Source organism: Condylura cristata, unplaced genomic scaffold, assembly GCF_000260355.1.
Source record: "Condylura cristata isolate star-nosed mole 26May11 unplaced genomic scaffold, ConCri1.0 scaffold00030, whole genome shotgun sequence".
In the NCBI taxonomy this organism is placed as follows: Eukaryota; Metazoa; Chordata; class Mammalia; order Eulipotyphla; family Talpidae; genus Condylura; species Condylura cristata.
In genome coordinates, this window is record NW_004567131.1 from 18768123 (window position 1) to 18786414 (window position 18292).

The following is an 18292-nucleotide window of genomic DNA, read 5'->3' on the forward strand; positions in this document are numbered from 1 at the left end:
CGCCCCGCCCCGCCCCGCCCCGCCGCGCTGGCTCCCACTCCCAGCCCCAGGACCCACCGAGGCCCGCAGAGACAGCTCCCCGCCAGCTGGGAGCTCGGACAAAGTCGGGGAATTTAGATCCGGGAGGTTTTCCTTCAGTTACCGTAGTTGGTTGGTTTTGGAAACTCTCAGAAGAGCAGGGACACTGTTGGTAACAATAAACTAAATGTCAGCAATGACAGACAACTGGGAAATAGGAGGTGGCAGACGCGTTGTCACGGACCCGGCAATTAAAGATCAAGATCTCTTTCCCCTCCTCCCCTCCCTCCGTCTTTCCGTTTTTTTTCGCTCTCCTTTCTTTTCTCTCTCTCTCTCTCTCCTCCCTGCCCCCACCCTTGTCCCCATTTCCACTCTACCCCAATATTTCACAGAAGGAATCAAGGAAGAAAATGAAACACATTGGTTAGAATTGTACAAATTACTTTCACATTAGAACTTAAAACCCAATGACATAGGAATGTGCTCCTATCCCTCCTACTTTTCCCCCTCATCCTAAAAGGGTATTTGGAGATTTAAATTTGTAAGAAAGAAAGGGCTTGATTTACTTCTTTCTCTCTCTTTTCATCTATCATAGCAAATTGCTTCTCACCCCAACCCTAATACTCTTAGATTATCATCTACCTGAATCCAGGTACAAAAATGGAGATATCTTTTTCAGAATAACAAACATTAAGGACAGGGGTTAATGGGTTCTAGATCAAAAGCGTTTTAATTTTCTTGGCAACTGATGAATAAGGACTTATTTATTGGGAAGCTTTTCTGAATAAAATTGCTTGGGTCATGATCACACAGAAAAGTCATATCAATTATGGGTTTCAGTAAACAAATTACATACAAAAATGCTTTAAAACCATGGTCCCTTATCAGGCCATTCCTAGACTCTTAATCCCACCAAAGTGTGCAACCAACTGCCACAGAGAAAGAAATTCCTGCCTGACCCAAGAAAATGAATTTATCCACGCAGTGTGTCATTCTTCTCTCTCTCTTTTTTTTTAATGGGCCAGTTATTTAATAAGATCCTTTGTAGGAAATTTAGAGCACCAGCTTGTGAGGGTGAATTCCATTGATGAGAGCAGACAGAGTAGAGGTAGCCCTGGAGTTGAGGAACAGCCTAGATTTTGGCAGATTTTGTGAGTCCGCAGCTCTCTGATCAGCCTTGCTCTGTTGTCTCATATTTCTCTTCTGTGTGGAAAAGCTCACCTTCCTGGCATAAGGACTCACACAGTAGCTTCTTGAAGGCAGCATCAGTGAGACGATTTGGGATTTCACATCATTGTAATGACACATTTCTGGTATATCTTACTCAAGGGAACTTGATTTAGAGACAGGGTCTAGTCACAAGCATAAGCTGTAGGTCAGCTGCTTCAGGAAAGTCACTGCTGTCCCATACAGTATCCAGTAGGGATGACTAGAATGGCCCAGGAGTGAGGATCACTTGCAGCTTTCTCATAAGCCAACTGAAAGGGTTTTTGCCTTGGTTCAACAGCTTTAACACAGATTTGGTAGGATATGATCTAGGCATTTTGTGAAGTTCAGTCACTCAGGTACCTCCATTCTTGATACCACCAACCAACTGGTTTTGTGACAACAGAAGAAACTTCTTTTTCTTTTCAATCCCATATGTAGCTGCTGAAAATATCTGTGTGTCACCCTTCTGGATACAGAGCAGATCAGGGCTGGTTCTTCTGATGGGGACAGGGTTCTGGCTGCAGTGGGGCTTCCCCTTCTGAGGTGTTTTGGCTTAAAGTTCCCCTTCTTAACCTTGCCACCAGCATCAATTTTCTTGACTTCAGTTTTCTTTAATAGCTCACTTCTCAGTTTTTTTGCCCACCATCTTGCAAGATGGGAAAGAGAATGGAGGCTGTCATTTCTATTCCTGATAATGGGCTATACACACCAAACCAGAACCTGGAATCCAGCCTAAATTTTACCCTCACTCCCCTCATATGTGGGGGGACACTTCCAAGTCCTACACATTCTATATAATGCCTCGATTACCCCCCCACAAACACAAATCCCACTGGTACTGTCACAGTATCACAGACTCCCAATTGTCCCCAACCTCCAGTCCCACACACTTTTCCTCCAAACTGCTTCCCCAGTGCTTTTGGCGAGTTCAGTCTATCCAGTTTCATTGCCACTTAAGAGGAAGCCTCCCCAGAAACAAGCCACAACAGCACCATTATTGTGCACATGTGCCTCCAGAACTGTGAGAAAATAAATATTTGTTGTTAAAGTCACTACTTGACAGTCTGAGAAGATTGATAGGAAAAGTAGACATTAGGTTCTAAAGTCTTGGGAAAGTACTACCCTGCCATCAAGCCTGAAATGCCCCTTCAAAGCAGCCTACACAAACTTGTGGGATGCCAGCCCAGGGGCAGAGTACATGCATGTGACCAGCGATCACACAATCTTTCCACCATCCTCTGAGAAAAGTGGAAATCTGCAGCGCCTCTCATAGACTGGGCTATGACTGCCTTCAGGCTCATGGTTATGGCCTTATTCCTTGTATCGGGAACCATAATTTCTTATAAACCAAAACTAGTAAGGAGTAATCAGATATTTACTCTAAACTTTTTTTTTTAAGATTTATTTATCATACAAGAACTGGGTACAGGCAAGAGGTGTGGGGGTGCAGGTGGAGGATTCACCAGAGACAGACTAGGGAATAGAACAGGCAGATTTACTGAAACACACTGCTGAGGGGAGCAGTGGGTGGGTCAAAAGAAGTCTGCTGCACCACATAGGTCACTTCCCTAGCTAGGGGTTGAACTCATGCTACAATGGCTGCTAGCTCCATAGTGCTGTGCTTCAATCTTTTGTGCAACCAGGGAGGGCCCCACCCTGAACTTCTTGATTCAAGGTTTATTCAAAGACATGACACCAACACCCATTTATTAAGCCCACTGTTTAGGGATGAATACTTCACATTCCTAGGCAATCTTTGGACAATTTTGATCCAAGCCAGATCAAATGCCCAATATGGAATAGGGTCTCTGGGGTGACTCTGAATGCACCCCCTAAACTAGAACCCTAAGATTGAGGGCTAAAATGCAGTTTGTACTTGTGTGCATACCATCCAGCACCCATGTCTGGCACACGGTAGGTACAAGGAAGATGTTCACCAGGTGAAGAAGCCTGGACTTTTAGGATATAGTTAGGCCTCCCAAAGTGATGCTGAGTAACAACTATATCCCATGGTGTCAGTATTCTGGATCCCAAATTCTGAATATGGCCAGGACTCCAGGAAAGTTAGGTGAGCCAGTAACCCAGAATTGGGCTACCACAAGGGCCTTTCCTGACAGGCTTTCTCCAAATATAGTACAAGGAAAACATGCTTCAGAAGTGTTTTTCTTTAGTCACTTCACCCACCATTGGTGATATATCCCCACATTACTGGGAAATACACATGATAGTTTTCCATTCTATAAAATGTACCCACAAAATCACCCAAGTACTCAGCTATAACCTCATCCTTTTAATTTGACATGAAGCCTTTAGAATTCATTCCTAAGGAAAACTGAATAAAGCAGAGAAAAACATTTGGGAACATTAAGTGGCGCAAAAATGTCAATTTAGAATAAAATATGTTGTTTTTTTAGCTCCTACTTTGATATTTTTCCCTATGTAAAATCTTGAAATTACTTGCTTATGCCCTAGCCATTATTCTGAAATGTTCCAGAGAGTTGAGAAAGGATTAACAGTGCCCTAGAGGAGGAAAATTTATTTTCATGCATATACTCTTTCAAATCTTAAATTTGGTACTGTGTACATGGACATTTGAATTGGTAATAACCCATTCAAAAAGAAGGAAAATTTTAATTTTAGAGTCATATTTATAAAGTCATGTTCTTTAATATCTGCATCATTATCACCATTTAATATACTCTTAAGTTAGTAACTTAAGAAATGATTTACTCAAAATGCTGTGACCTGGACTAGGCTCAGCTGGGATATGTGATTTCTGCTCCATTGGGTCTTATGTGGGTGCTACCAAGCATGTGCTTGTCCACGGGTGACCGTGGACAGGTTTGTCCTGGGTGGCCTCGTAGTGGTGGCGCTCTCCACTTGATGTCTCAAATGCCCTCCATGTGATCGCAGCAGGTTCATTGGGACTATCTCCCAGGGAAGCTGGATCCATTAAGAAGAGGCTGTTAGGTCTCCAGAGGTCAAGGCTTGAAATCTTTCATTGCAAGCTATAATTCAATCTCAGAGCCAGACCAAATCCAAAGTATGGGAAAACAAAAAACACTCCTTGATGGTAGACTCTAGGGAGCTGAGTAGTAGGATAGGAGGAATTGTGGTTATCTTTGCAAATACATAAAAATTTCCACAGAAGTTTTCCAAGAGTCCGAGTCAATGTCTGAAACTGTAGGTAGTATTGACTTTATATGTACTATGTTTTTTCCTATACATACCTACCTATGATAATGCTAAATTTATAAATTAGGCAGAGTTTAAGATTAACAACAGCAATCCTAGACATAGAACAATCTTAGAATAATAGAACAATTATAACAATATATAGTAAAGGTGATATGAATTGGTCTCTTTCTCCAAATATTTGTTTGTACATAATATTTTCAAACTGAAATTGACAGTGAGCAACTGAAACTATGGCTAAGGACTACTTTACTTTATAACTCTTGTATTGCTAGTAAGTAGTCAAATGCCATTTATGTGATACAGTAAGATAAATTCATGGAGAAATGAATGAAGGCTAAGGTAGGGCAGAAGAGATCTAAATCATGACTACTGCCAACTAGCCTATGACTTTGGACAAGATATTTAACTCACTATATTCTTTTTCCTCTGGATTTAGTAGTTAATGATTCTAGAACTTTCTCTCTCTCTCTCTCTCTCTCACACACACACACACACACACACACACACACACACACATTCTTAGTCTCCCCCCTCTCGCCTTTTTCCATATGAATCTCTATTCAAATTACAGCTCTGTAACATGCACACATACACTCATATGCACATACATAAAACTTAAGTATTAATGGACTTTACTACTAACCAGATCTGACTGGAAAAGGCCTGCTCAATCCACTAAACTTACAAGTAAAGTCCAAACTGCAGCTCACATTAAAATTTGCCAGATTTTTTGCTTATTAACTCCACTTAGAGAATTATGTCACCCACACATTTGAAGTGTCAATGATTGCTGAGATTTAAAAAATGTGCTTCAAATGATAGCATTTCTCTATTTGTTCTACCAAATTTAACATGAACTTAAATTTTAATCACTGTTAGCTTCACCTGGACAATGTTTGCATTAGTAAACTCTGAACTGTGTAAGTGAAATCATGAATTCTTCTCAGTAGCTGAGGGCACTTTCTGGAGGTGTTTTGGGATCCACCCTACTCACCCCTCAGACTGCCACTGTCCTTGCTTAGACAACTTGCCTAATCCCAAATCCAACTTGTCTGATAACTCCCTTTTGCAAGTCAACAGCTGAGACATATTGCAGGAAAATGCACTTTGACATGCACCTGCTTTGCCCAGATTATTCCTCCCTACAACTGCTTAAGCATCTGCTATGCTCTCCATTAGAACATAAACAACTGTTTAAGGGGATAAAATAAAGAAATACAAAGGTAATATAGAAATGATTTTTTTTATTTGAACAGCCGACAAAATTGAGAAAGCTCTGTCCAAAATTACAGGAGACACACACACACACAGAGAACAAGAAAAAAATACTGAATGAAAATGAAAATATAACTGCAGAAGCTCAAAGACTTAAAAAGAATACAGAAACACTATGAATGATTTCCTTGAACATTTAGATGAAATGAAAAAATACAATTTGCAATAGCCAAAGCAGGATGTAGTAGGGAATCTGGAGAATCCCATGAACTTCCAGTAAATTGGATTGGCAATTAAAACTTGGTCACAGAATTGGAGGAATTTAGTACTATGGAAAAAGATTTCAAGGAAAATTTACTCATGACAATTCAGTCTGGCTAGAGATGGTCTTCATCTTTGAAAAACAGCTTGTCAGTAAGACTAACTGAAAGCAAAACATCTTTTACTCCTAACTTCCTTACTTACCCATGTAGCCCCTGATTAAAAGTATTCCTGATAATCTCACAAATTTTAGGATGAAGTTTCCTCTCTATTTCCTCTCTCAAGCATTCACTTATGCACAAAACCAACTATTGCTTTCTTTGTCATTTATCTCAAATCCACACATTTTCTGTTTTACCTCTGTCAAATTTGGCCGGCGTCACAGATATACAATTCTCTTTGACTATACTTCCATTCAGACTGCTTTCTTTGCCTCTGCAGTATGCTCTGTCACCCACTCCATTATACAGCAAGCCAGGTCGACCAGGCTAATCCTGTCTAGAAATTGTACCATGCTTCCCCTATCAGATACAGATCATCAATATTTCTTGTATAGAAATCTAAAGTTAATCTCTTTTCAAGTGGTTTCTTAAAAACAGAGCTACTGGACCTTCCCTAGTGGAGCAATGGGTTAAAGTGCAGCACCGTAAGCCAAACTCAGCTGCTTCAGGGTGAGTTGGCTTCCCAGCCATGGAGGTGCCCACATGGCGCAGCAGACCTCTCCTGACCCACCCACTGCTCCCCTCAGCAGTGTAGTTCATCAATCTGCCTGTTCTGCTCCCTTCTCTGTCTCTGGTGAATCCTTTCACCACCCTTGCAACTCTGGCCTGTACCCCAGTTCTATATGCTAAATAAAAAAATCTTTAAAAAGAAGATAAGTTAAAAAAAATAGAGCTACAGTGTGACCTAGTTATTCCTTTGCCTGTTACTTGATGAGGTGTCTCTATACCCATGCTAACTGTAACATTATTCACAATAGCCAAGATATGGAAGCAGCCTGAGAGCCCATTGATGGACAAAAGGATAAAGATTGTGTGGAGCATGTATGTGTTGACCTTTACAAAGGAGTTCCTGCCATTTGAAACACCATATATGAACATAGAAAACATTATGCCAAGTGAAAATTTTAGCCAGACACTACATGATCTCAGTTATATGTAGAATCTGAAAATGCCAAATTCATAGAAGCAGAACATAGAATGCTGATTATCAGGGGCTGGGAGCAAAGCCGGTGGGAACAGGGAGACATTGATCAAGATATACAAAGACAGTTATGTTGGATGCATAAGTGTAGAGAGCTAATGGACAACATGATGACTATAGTTAATATTATACTGAATACTGAAAATGTGTTAAGAGAACAGATTTCAAATGGTCTCATCACACATGAACAAAATGACAACTATGTCAGAAGAGGAGATACTAATTAGTTTGACTATAGTAATAATTTTACTACATATATATGCATATTAAATCAGCATGTTATATACCATAAATGCATCCAATTATTAAATTTTATTTTTTTATATTATTAAAAGGGAAGGGACAGACACAAGTGGGCAGGAAGAGCTGCCCTGAAAGAGACAGGCTTGTTGAAGGAGAGGTGTGCCTGGTCATAGGCAGGCAGCATTGGAAGGAGAGCAGCTTCTGCTGCTTTGCAAAGGGAAGAGGTTGGTGAAGAGAAAAACCTGCACAGTCACAGGCGGGAAGGAGAGCTGTTACATTCTCAATTTTCTTTTAAAAAAAAGAAAAACATTTCTTTTTCTTTTGAAAAAGAATCTGAGATCATATTCTTTCTCCAAATTGTAGTCCCAAGGAATCAATACTAATAAAATCAACTGAGCAGAATATATTGATGTATAGAATAGTGTATTTTCTCATTAGTAACAAAAATGATCACAATTATTTGAAAAAAATGTACACAACTTCAGAAATAGTAGATTCTTAAGAATATAGAAAGAGATGACTCTTATTACTTGTGAACAGTTACTAAAACATATATAAAGATAGATAATTGTTTCTTCACCTTTAGAACAGAAATAAGTCATGAAGAAGTAATATTTCTTTTGTGAAAATTTTCTGATCTACTATACTACTTTGGATAATTAATTCAGTTCCTGATTTTTTCCATCTATAAAGCGATATGTATATTTAGAATTAATATTGTTTTTTCATCCTTATTCGTTTTTAAGCAACCTATGACTCCAAATAATGAGGAAAACCACAGTTTTCATGTTACAGAGAAGTTATCAAGTGAAATAATAAAAAAAAATGCCTTGGAGAACAGCACCATCCCTGTATGACAGGAAAAATGCTGGCTTTGCTTACCAGAGGACTGAACAGCACAGAGGTTACATCTACAGACCAGCTGATGTGACTTTGTGTTTTATATCCATTGCTTACCAGTCAAGGGAACTTGATCACATTATTCAACATTTCTAATACTGTTCTGACATCTGAAAATGAAGATTTACTTATAATTTAACAAAAAATCACAGACTTTGTTACAGGCACTATTCTATTCCTTGAGACTACAACAGTAGAGAAAACAGAAATAATCCTGTCAGATTATGGAATGTAAATTACAGAAGAGATAGTGGAACAAGAAAAGAAGGGAGGGAGGGGGAAGGAAGAGAAGTAAGGGAAAAGAAAAGTTGACATGATTTGTCCGAATTCATTATTGCTAAACTACAGTATAAAAAATAATACTGGGAAGAGATGTGTGGGGATGTGTGTCTTTTAGATATTATGGCAAGAGAAATTTCTCTGAGTATATGATATTTGAACAAACCCCTGAAGCTGTGTGGAATTCTTTGTGGAGGTCTCTGTGAGAAAGCTTTCTGGGCAGCTAGAACAGTAAATGCAAAGATCCTGGGACTGCACACATGATCAATTCAAGGCAGGAAGCCACTGTGACCAGAGAGTATGAGTGAGGAGAGATGACAGATGCTGAGGCCAGAGAAGTAATGGAGAAGGCAGGGGATATCACAGGGCTATTATAGGAAGTCTGGCTATCTGGGAAGCCCCAGGGATTCTGAACAAAGTCAAGAACTAATGTGATACACATTTTAAAGTGAGACTTTAGAGTAACAAAGGTGGATGCAGAATGAAATGTTAAGGAGACTATGCATTAATCTACAAGAGAAAAGGTGGTGCCTGGAACAGGAGTGAGAGAAGCAGTCATATTATGGAAATTTTAATGAAGCACATCCCAGTAGGATGTGCTAATGAGTTAAATCTGGAATGGGAAAGGGAAGAGAGTCCAGAGTAACAAGCAAGCTTTGGACCTGAGGTCCTGAAAAGATGGAATTCTCTTTTTGAAAAGTGGGCACTATGAGAGAAATTTCTTTCGGAGAGAATACCAAGTCAGTTCTGGGTACTCTGAGTCTGAGATGCCCTTAGTGGCCCTAGTGAAGACATCACATAAGTAGCTGAAAATGAGTCTAGAGCTAAGAGGAGAAGTTCAGACTGGAGCTGTGAATTGGGGAGTCATCAATGTGGACATGATACCCATGCTGCAAAACTGCAAAGACCATCAAGGAAATGACCAAAGGGTGGGCTCTGGGCCACTATGACATTTAAATCAGAGAGAGAAGTGGAAACTAGCAAAAGAGACTGAAAAGGACTGGCCAGAGAAAGTCAATGACAATCAGGTCAGAGTTCTGGAGTGAGGCCAGTGTTTAAGTAGAAAGCCATCATCAGACATGGCTGGCAGGTCCCTTGAGACAGAGGCAGTCAATCACTGGGTTTACCCAACTCGAGTGTCACTGTGGAGTGGCATTGATGGAAACCTAGCTGGAGCAGCTTCAAAAAAGAAAAAGAGCAGAGGAATCTGAGACAGCTAATACAGGCAAGTCTTTCTAAGGCAGTAGGTGGAGGAGGATGTGCAGTCAAGGAAGGTTCAGCTTAGTTGTTTCATTTTTTTTAACAGTGGAAGAAATTCATGGCATGTTGAAGCACATGTGTAATTCTTATGTTCTTTTTAAGCTAATGAGAATCATCCTGTACCAAGAGAATTGATGATTTTCCCTATGGCTTTTTAAATATTAAACTCTGGACTCACTGCTAGCTCCTGCTAGTTTTCCTTATTTTGACAAGATCACACTACTCTACTTCTGAATTCTCTTTATGCTGTTCCCTTTGGCAAGGATGTTATTCCTCTTTTTCACAGATCTAAATCCACTTATTAAGTTTCAGCTCAAATTTTACTTCCACCATGATGCCTTCTCTGACTTTGTGATCTACCTCCTTAATTGTATCCTTTACTTTTCTTTTGTAATATTTAGTATTTCTGGAACACTTTTAAATATATCTGTTTGCATAAGAGTGAAATAGATTGGAAAGATTAAGTCAAATAAAAACCACAGATTCGATACTCAAGAAGCTAACCAACTTGATGTCTGTCATGTGCAAGACAGACATGTGCCCTTTTTGCCTAACTCCCTTGAAAATCTTGGAGGCAAGCAAGACTCAATGCTATCATCCCCTTGCTGCTTACTTAGTTCCTGAAAAGTTAGGTATCAGTTGAATTCTATCTAAGATCAGTATGATGGGATTTCTTTCCAATTATACAAAGTGATCACAGAACTCTTAGCTTAACAGTTCATTCCTTCAAGTATTTTCATAAAATTTATATTAGCTATTCCTAAAAGATGTTCAACAGCCCCTGCTGTATTAAATAAAGATCTATACAGAAATTAATTTTTTTAAAAAATGACAATTCTAGTCTATGGATGTCAGAACTGAGCATCTTTCTTGGGAATTTTGATAAAGCTGATCTTGGAAAATACTGCACATTTACTGGAATGACTATTCCTAAGACTCACATTTATATATAAGAAAAGAATCAGATTAGCCGTTCTAAGAGTAATTGGAAAGCTGTACATCAAAACACCAAGTCAGTGTCCTTCCTGGTGGCACAATGCGTTAAAGTACAATGTAGGATGCAATCCAAAGCCACTGCAGCATGAGTTCAATTCCAAGCCAGGGAGGTGACCCACATGGTACAGCAGACCTCTCCTCTCTCACCTGCTGCTCCATTCACCAGTGTTTCAATACATGTGCTGTTCTGCCCCCTACTCTGTTTCTCACACCCTGCACGTCTTGCCTATACCCCAGTTCTTGTATGCATAAATTAATAAATCTTAAAAAAAAAACACCAAGGAAAATGAAAAGACAAGGGGCATTATTTTAATTGAGATTTCCACAGTTCTCAGCTCTTTCCCTGATGTAGCATAAACCCAGGGGACTACTAATGAGGTAGAAAATATGAATATACATGAGCTGGAATCACACCAAGAAGATGTTAAAGGGTATTGTTCCTTGCCTAGGTCTGCCTGGTTAAAATAATAATAATAAGTGAATGACTCAGGGAATGCACCATTGGCAAGTTTGTGGCAGATTTTCTCCTAATAACAGCAATAATGAAAGCTACATATGAGTCCCTTAAACTAGTAAGAGTAGGAAAATAGAGCAAAATAAAATAGATACAAGATGGGTAGATGCAGAGGGAAGAGCAGGAGGGGAACAAGGAAGGGGAGAGGTAACAGCCAGAGAAAAGGGAGCAAGGAGGAAGGAGATAGAAAGGACAAACTGGTTGCCAACAAGAATAGAGTAGGAGGAAAAAAGAGGAAAAGAAGAGGCTAGTAAGGAAAAGGAAATTAACAGGGATATTTTAAGATTTTTCCTGAAGGTCATGCCCTGGTTTTCACTATGAATTAAAGATTCAGGAAACAAATCTTCCTGTTGAGGCCTGTGTGTGGTTCTTAAGTTCCTTATAAGTGGTTGCTGCATATATTAAGATAAAGGTATCTGCAAAGACAGAGGCTTGCACCTGAGGGCAGGGACCTTTTTGATTTAGATTTCTGGAGAAGATTTATCTCTTAAACTTGAAATGGGAAGTTAGGGAGAGCCTAGTCTTGCTCAAGGAGTAAAGATATGGCAGGAGATGCTCTTAGAGAATAAAACAAAAACAGCTATGTTGAGTATGAGTTGACATAAACTATACATTCTATCATTTGAAGTTTAGTATATTAATTTTAATTTTACACATTAACTTCACAATTAATGGCCTTTTAGAGTTGAGGAAACACGGGGGTTGAGTTCAGACAAAAGCAGAGTAAAAACCCAGAGTGAATCATCACAGTAGGGAAGACAGGTTTCTGGAAGGGCTGTCAGAACAGGGAAAAAACTTTAAGACTGTTTTATCTTTTATTGTTTATGTTTTTGTATGCTAGGTAAAAAACCTTTCCCCAAGTGATGGTCCCACATATTTTTTTTTCTCATGCTTTCTTCTAGAAGTTGTATAGTTTTTACCTTTCTACTTAGTTTCATGATTTAGTTCAAGTTAATTTTTTGTAAACTCACTCCAGGTAAGGGTAAGTTTCACTTTTATTGCATATGTGTTAACTGTTGCAGCTCCATATTTCACTGTTGGTGGTTTTATGAATTATCTCAGTAATTCCTTGGTAGCTTTGTTGGAAAGCAATCAACTATATAACTGTGGGTCTATTCCTGGCCTCTCTATTCTGTTCCATGTTCTATGTCTGCCCTTCATCAATGCCACATTGCATTGCTTCATAGTAAGTCCAAAAATCAGTGAGAATCATCCACCATTATTCTTTAATATTATTTATGCAGTTATGCAAGTTCTTTGTGTTTCTCTATATATCTTAGAATCAGTATGTTGAATTTTCTTCAAAAAATTTTGAGATTATAATTTAAATTATATTACATGTACAGATCAATTTGAGAGAAAACTGACATCTTAACAATGTTTAATCTTCCAAAGCACACAGTATAACTTTCCATTTATTTAGATCTTTTTGGATTTCTCTCACTTTTTTTTTTTATTTTACATTTTGGTATATAAACTTTGAACATCTTTTATGCTTTTGACACCATTATAACCTCTTTTATAATTTCATTTCCAATTTTATTGCTAGTATATAGAACTAAATTGATTTCCTTATAGGCTATGAACTTGATAAACTCACTAATTAGTTCTAGTAACTTTTTTGGAGACTCTTTTTTTTTAATTTTTAATATAGATAATCATGTAATTGTGATAGAGTTTTATTTCTTAGATTCTCTGCTTTTTAAACTTGCTTTTCCTTTCAGGGGACTCAAAGGAAGGAGCAGGCCTGCAGCAGGAGAAAATGAGATTCAGTTCCATGTTTACATGCTTTTAAAGAACATATTAAATGGCTGCTTATATTGCATGGATATATGTAAGCATTTTTTTTTTCTGTTAAACTGTGCCTGTGTCATTTGTGTTCTGTGACTGACTCCTATTACCGATTAGTCAGTTCTAAGTTCTTAAGTGTGAGAACTAATGTTCATTTTGAATGAAACATTTCCTTTTACATTTAAAAGTATGTAAAATCAGACTTTTTTTGACAAGACATAAGCCAAATGCTAGAGGGCAAGGGAAAATCAAAACAAGACATTTAATAAAAGAGTTAAGACCAGTGAATTAAGGAATGTAAAAGACCAAAAAAAAAAAAAAAAAGGAGCTAATGCTTAACTTAGTAAGTCTATTAAAGGAAACAGGATACGTGCCCTTGAGAACTTCCCCACATCCCCAGACTAGAAGCATATGTTGATTGGAGGTTGGGGAAGAGAAGCAGAATATACAAAATTTAAAATGAAAGAATTCAGATTCTCTGAGGCCTTCCCAGCCATGTAGGGTGGTACCAGCCCTGACCCATGGATTTTTACACATTGGCAGCTGGAAATGAAATATGGCTCATGGAGAGCAAAAAGAAAAGGGGGCAGGAGAATTCTGCAGGGGAAAAAAAAAAGACATAGGAGAAGCTCGATTAAGACAATGTCTGTTAAAATAAAGTACTTCCATGGTATTCTGTGATCCCAGGTAGTTTCCTTCTAATCTCAATCACACTGTATTCAGGCAGAGATTAAGGACTAAAAATGAAGAGGTTAAAAACACCCTCTACACAGTCTAATGGAGGAGACAGACAACTTAGAAGTTCACCCAAGAAGTATGTTATAGCATCTGTTGACTAGAAATTTTATCTACTATTGGTTAAGGTAGATGATCAGTTAATCAGAGTAGACCATTATGTAAAAATAATCTATGCTTAAACATTTCACTTAATGTGAACATACTGGGCATTTGCTTACCAATTTACTTGACTACAGGGTCAGCTTTTTCTTTTAAACAAACTGGAGTTTCCCTATTTTCTTTCTTGCACAAATCACACCCAAAGCTCTTTAATTAAATGCTTTCCAGTTTGCTTCTTTAACTGGAATCAAGAATATAGAGAGAATTGCCAAGCAATCTAAGTATCCTTCTTGATTTTTGCTATTTTACTCATCATATATAATTATATTCTATAGATGATAATATATATGTATTATATAATTTAAGAGTAATTCTCCTGCTCACACCTAAGTTTATAGCACTTTGCCTTAAGCATTCATCTGCATTCTTCTTTAAGCATTTGACTTGATTCTCATAATTACAACCCTCTTTATTTTGTAACTCATATTTTAGGTTTAATAATATTACAGTACTACCATAACAATGGGTATAGACAACTTTAAGGTAAACACATCTTATTTTCAGTAAGCAAACAACTCAATCAATGGAATCAGTAGTGTGCCGGGAGTAGCCCATCAAGATTCCAGTGAGAGATCAACTATTATACAAACATCAACAATGATGAAGAAAATTTTAAAATGTATGTATATATAAAAGGAATCCAGCACATCATGGGATCACCTGCCCATTTTATGGAGAGATTTTAGAAAGATAATTGATCCAAGAGGTGGCAAAGTGGGGAACTATTAAAAGGACATCTGCTACAGCAAGAGGCACAGACAGTCCAGGGAAAGTGAGCAATACCAAAGATACCGAATTGGGCACAAAATGTATGAAGGGTAGTGATGAATACAGATTTCTAGCTAAATAGCTGCCAGTTGGGTTTTGCATTACAAAGGTATATAAAATAGTGTCTTTTTCTTAATTTTTCTATGAAAAAATGTCAAGTTCATCTTTTAAACATTACTAAGAATACCATATTCTTAATGAACCTGCCAGCATCAGTTGCAGAGTGTTCTTCTGAGTAATGGAGCATTATAAACTGTCTTTACTTGTTGCAATAATTGAGCCCAAATGATTCCTAGTAAATATAAAATAATGTAGAGGCAGGTATGGTCAGTGCCCAATTCAGAAAACACACAGAGGCTCATTAAAAAAAGCACTGAAACCCCAAAGAGTCTTAATGCAAGCAATCTGGTGATCATGAAACATCAAATAAAGCCATGAAACCTATCAGAACATGTGGGAATGGTGAAGGTTATTCCAATGTTGGTTAAAGAGACTGGAGGAGAAATGGTGGCACCAGTTCCCCCTGGACCAAGGCTTTGCTTAGCCTGCAGTATCTCCAAGTGAAAAGAACTGGAGGTCAACTCCCAAGGAACTTGAATGTCCCTGAATGGCTTCCATATTTGGGCACAACAAGCTGCACTTATGACAAATGTGGTAAAATAACTCAAGCAACTGACAGATGTAGGGAGAAAAGAACAGAGTGGGTGATACTGTTAATCCAGTAACAGAGGTCTTCTAAATAAAAAAAAACAAAACACATGTAACAAAGTCCATTTCTATTTGTCAGTGGTGATTAAAGAGAAAGAAACATTTGTACTGCTGGTGGCCCAGTGATCTAGATACATGACAATAATTCTGTTGATCAGAATGTATGCCACTTCTGTGCAAATATGTATATGTCCCTTTCAGCTCCCCAACCTGGCATTAAAGCCCTACCCAGTCTCAAGGTCACCCTTTATTTCTTCTTCTTTGACCTTATAACAAAGCCTCATCCACACCTTCCCAGGACAGTGAGCAGAACTTGGCCCCTGTTTTAAAACAAGGACTTCATAACTGACAATCATGACTGTGGCTGTTCTGGAAGCCCTGCAGGGAGCTCATGAGAACCAGCCAACAGGGCAGACCAGCCCTGCTTTGCAGCTGTGATATGGCGTGCCAAATAGGCATTAATGTCACATGGAAGAGAAACAGGCAGAAGGGATAGAAAGAATTTGTCACATATTAGAACTGAGCTGTGGTTTACAAACCAGATCAAATTTCTTGGTCATTTTTATGGTGAAATTCTAGTGCTGTTACTAGAATTAGAGAAAAATGAAACAAATAATTGAATTAAATATTCAAGCATTCTTTAGCCCAAACCCATTCAGCTAGACACTATAAGCAAAACTGTCCAACCCTGCATGCAGCTGCTCATGGATAAATGAACAGCTAATTTCAACAGGGCTGCTGAATAATCAGGCTTAAAAGGAGAAATCGTAATAGAAGTTGATCTCTTGCCTACCTCATTAGAAAACATACAGCTGTACATCAAAGCAAAGCACATCCTCCTTCATTAGGGCTAAGGGGAGGCTGGGAGCACTGGGTCCCTACCCCCCAAAGTACACTTGGGACTCTTTAAGACAGTGGTTGGTTTTTGAAGCTGGCCAAGCAGAAAAAAAAAAAAATCCATCTCCTGTTAAAGTGATGATTTTTAAAAATTGTTTTGAGAACTGGTCTCTGCTGGCCATTGCCAGTCTCTGTGTGGCCATGGATTCACACAAGGCTCTTCTTGTCACATGAAATGACTGATCCCTTCCCTTCTCCTCTGTCTTCAATATACAATTCATTGTAGGAACAATCAAAACAAAGTTGTTTTATATTTGATTGGCAATTTAGTGTTTTCAAATGTACTGTACAGTTGTCCAAGGGCTAGAAATCTTGGTATTTTAGATGCAAAAGAACATGTTCTCCCCCTTAACACTGCTGCTACTTGGCTCCTGATTGGGGGTCATAGTTATCATAGGATCTGACTTTCACAGAGATGAATTGTGGCATTTAAAAATTGTGACCTTTTCAAATTGTTTCAGGCTTCTTGTAAGAATCCATGTATCTCAGTGAAGCTCTCTGGGCCACATGCAAAAGTCCCATTAAATACAAGTAGCCTCTGAATTAGTTTCTGGTCTGTCCCCATATGAGTTGTTTGAATCTCATTCCATCTCTTGATCATTACAGTATAAATTCTTCACCTTTATTTATATTTTTTATACCAATTGGCTATGCTCCCTGTCCTCATCACCACCTCTCCCCTCACAGAAAGCTGGTAATTAGATGTGACCATGGCCTAAAGGTAAGATTCAGAAAAGATATTTACAAGCCAGGCACCCGTGGGCCTACTTCCTCCCAGGAGCTGATTATTGCCTAGGCAATTTAGGTAAATTGCCATTGCTTGAACAGCACAGTCTAAATTGTGGTCATATGATTAAAAAGGAAAACTTCCTAAGTGAATGACTATTATTCTTAAAGTATTATAATCTGATTCTACCAAACCCTACTTTTACCACAGTCCAAAATTTTCTACCTCCCAATATGTGAAATATTGTATTTAGAATATTATAATTAGGATGATTTTATAAACTGATCATGCAGCTACATAAAGCAGACACACAGAATCTAGAGGACGTCATCCAAATATCATGTTGAAAGTAGCAGCTCTGCCAGATGGAAAGAATGTAAAAAGAACACAGCATAAAAGTAAGTACTAAACAGATTGGGTGGCTCCAAATTGATTGTGGAACAACGAGGGGAAGCTGATTTGAGAGGGTCACATGATATAACTTGCCCTAATCAAAGTCACAAAAGAAAAGAGTGAGAAAGAATTCAGGGACTTGGGGTGTTGGGACATCAATGTGGAGTCCCCTCTTAGTTCAGTCATTATTACAAAAGTCTCAAGCATCATCAGGGAAATGAAAAACAATAAGGAGGTACCACTTCATACCCACTTGGATAGTGATCACTTTTTTAAATGGAAAGTAATAAGCATTTGTGAGGCTGTTGAGAACTGGAAGACTCATATCATTCCAGTGGCAATGGAAAGGGTTCAGCTGCTGTGAAAAAGTTTGTTATGCCACAGTTTATCTTAAAGAACTAAATATAAAATACCATGAAGTGCATCATTGCACTCCTAAGTGTCTACCTAGAATTGAAAACAGGTATTCACACAGATTTACGTTACATGTATGTTCCCAGCAGCATTATTCAACAACCCAATTATCAAAAGGTGGAAACAACCAAATGCCTAAGAATGTGTAAATAAGTACACAAATTGTGGTATATCCAACAATGGAATATTTTTTACCCATAAAAAGGATAATGATACATACCACAAGACAGATGAACCTCAAAAACATTATGCTAACATAAAGAAGCTAGATATAAAAATCCACATATTGTATGATTCTACCTATATGAAATATCCAGAATAGGTAAATCAAAAGAAATAAAAAGCAAATCAGTGATTGCTGGGGTTGGCTGTAGTGTGTGGTAGGAATGATTGCTTAATGG

General features: G+C 38.3%; 1 protein-coding gene across 1 annotated transcript in view; it reads right to left on the minus strand.

Moving 5' to 3' along the window:
• Window positions 1–18292, minus strand: part of FAM107B (family with sequence similarity 107, member B) — a 172022-nt gene that overhangs the window by 65326 nt on the left and 88404 nt on the right. The window lies entirely within an intron of this gene.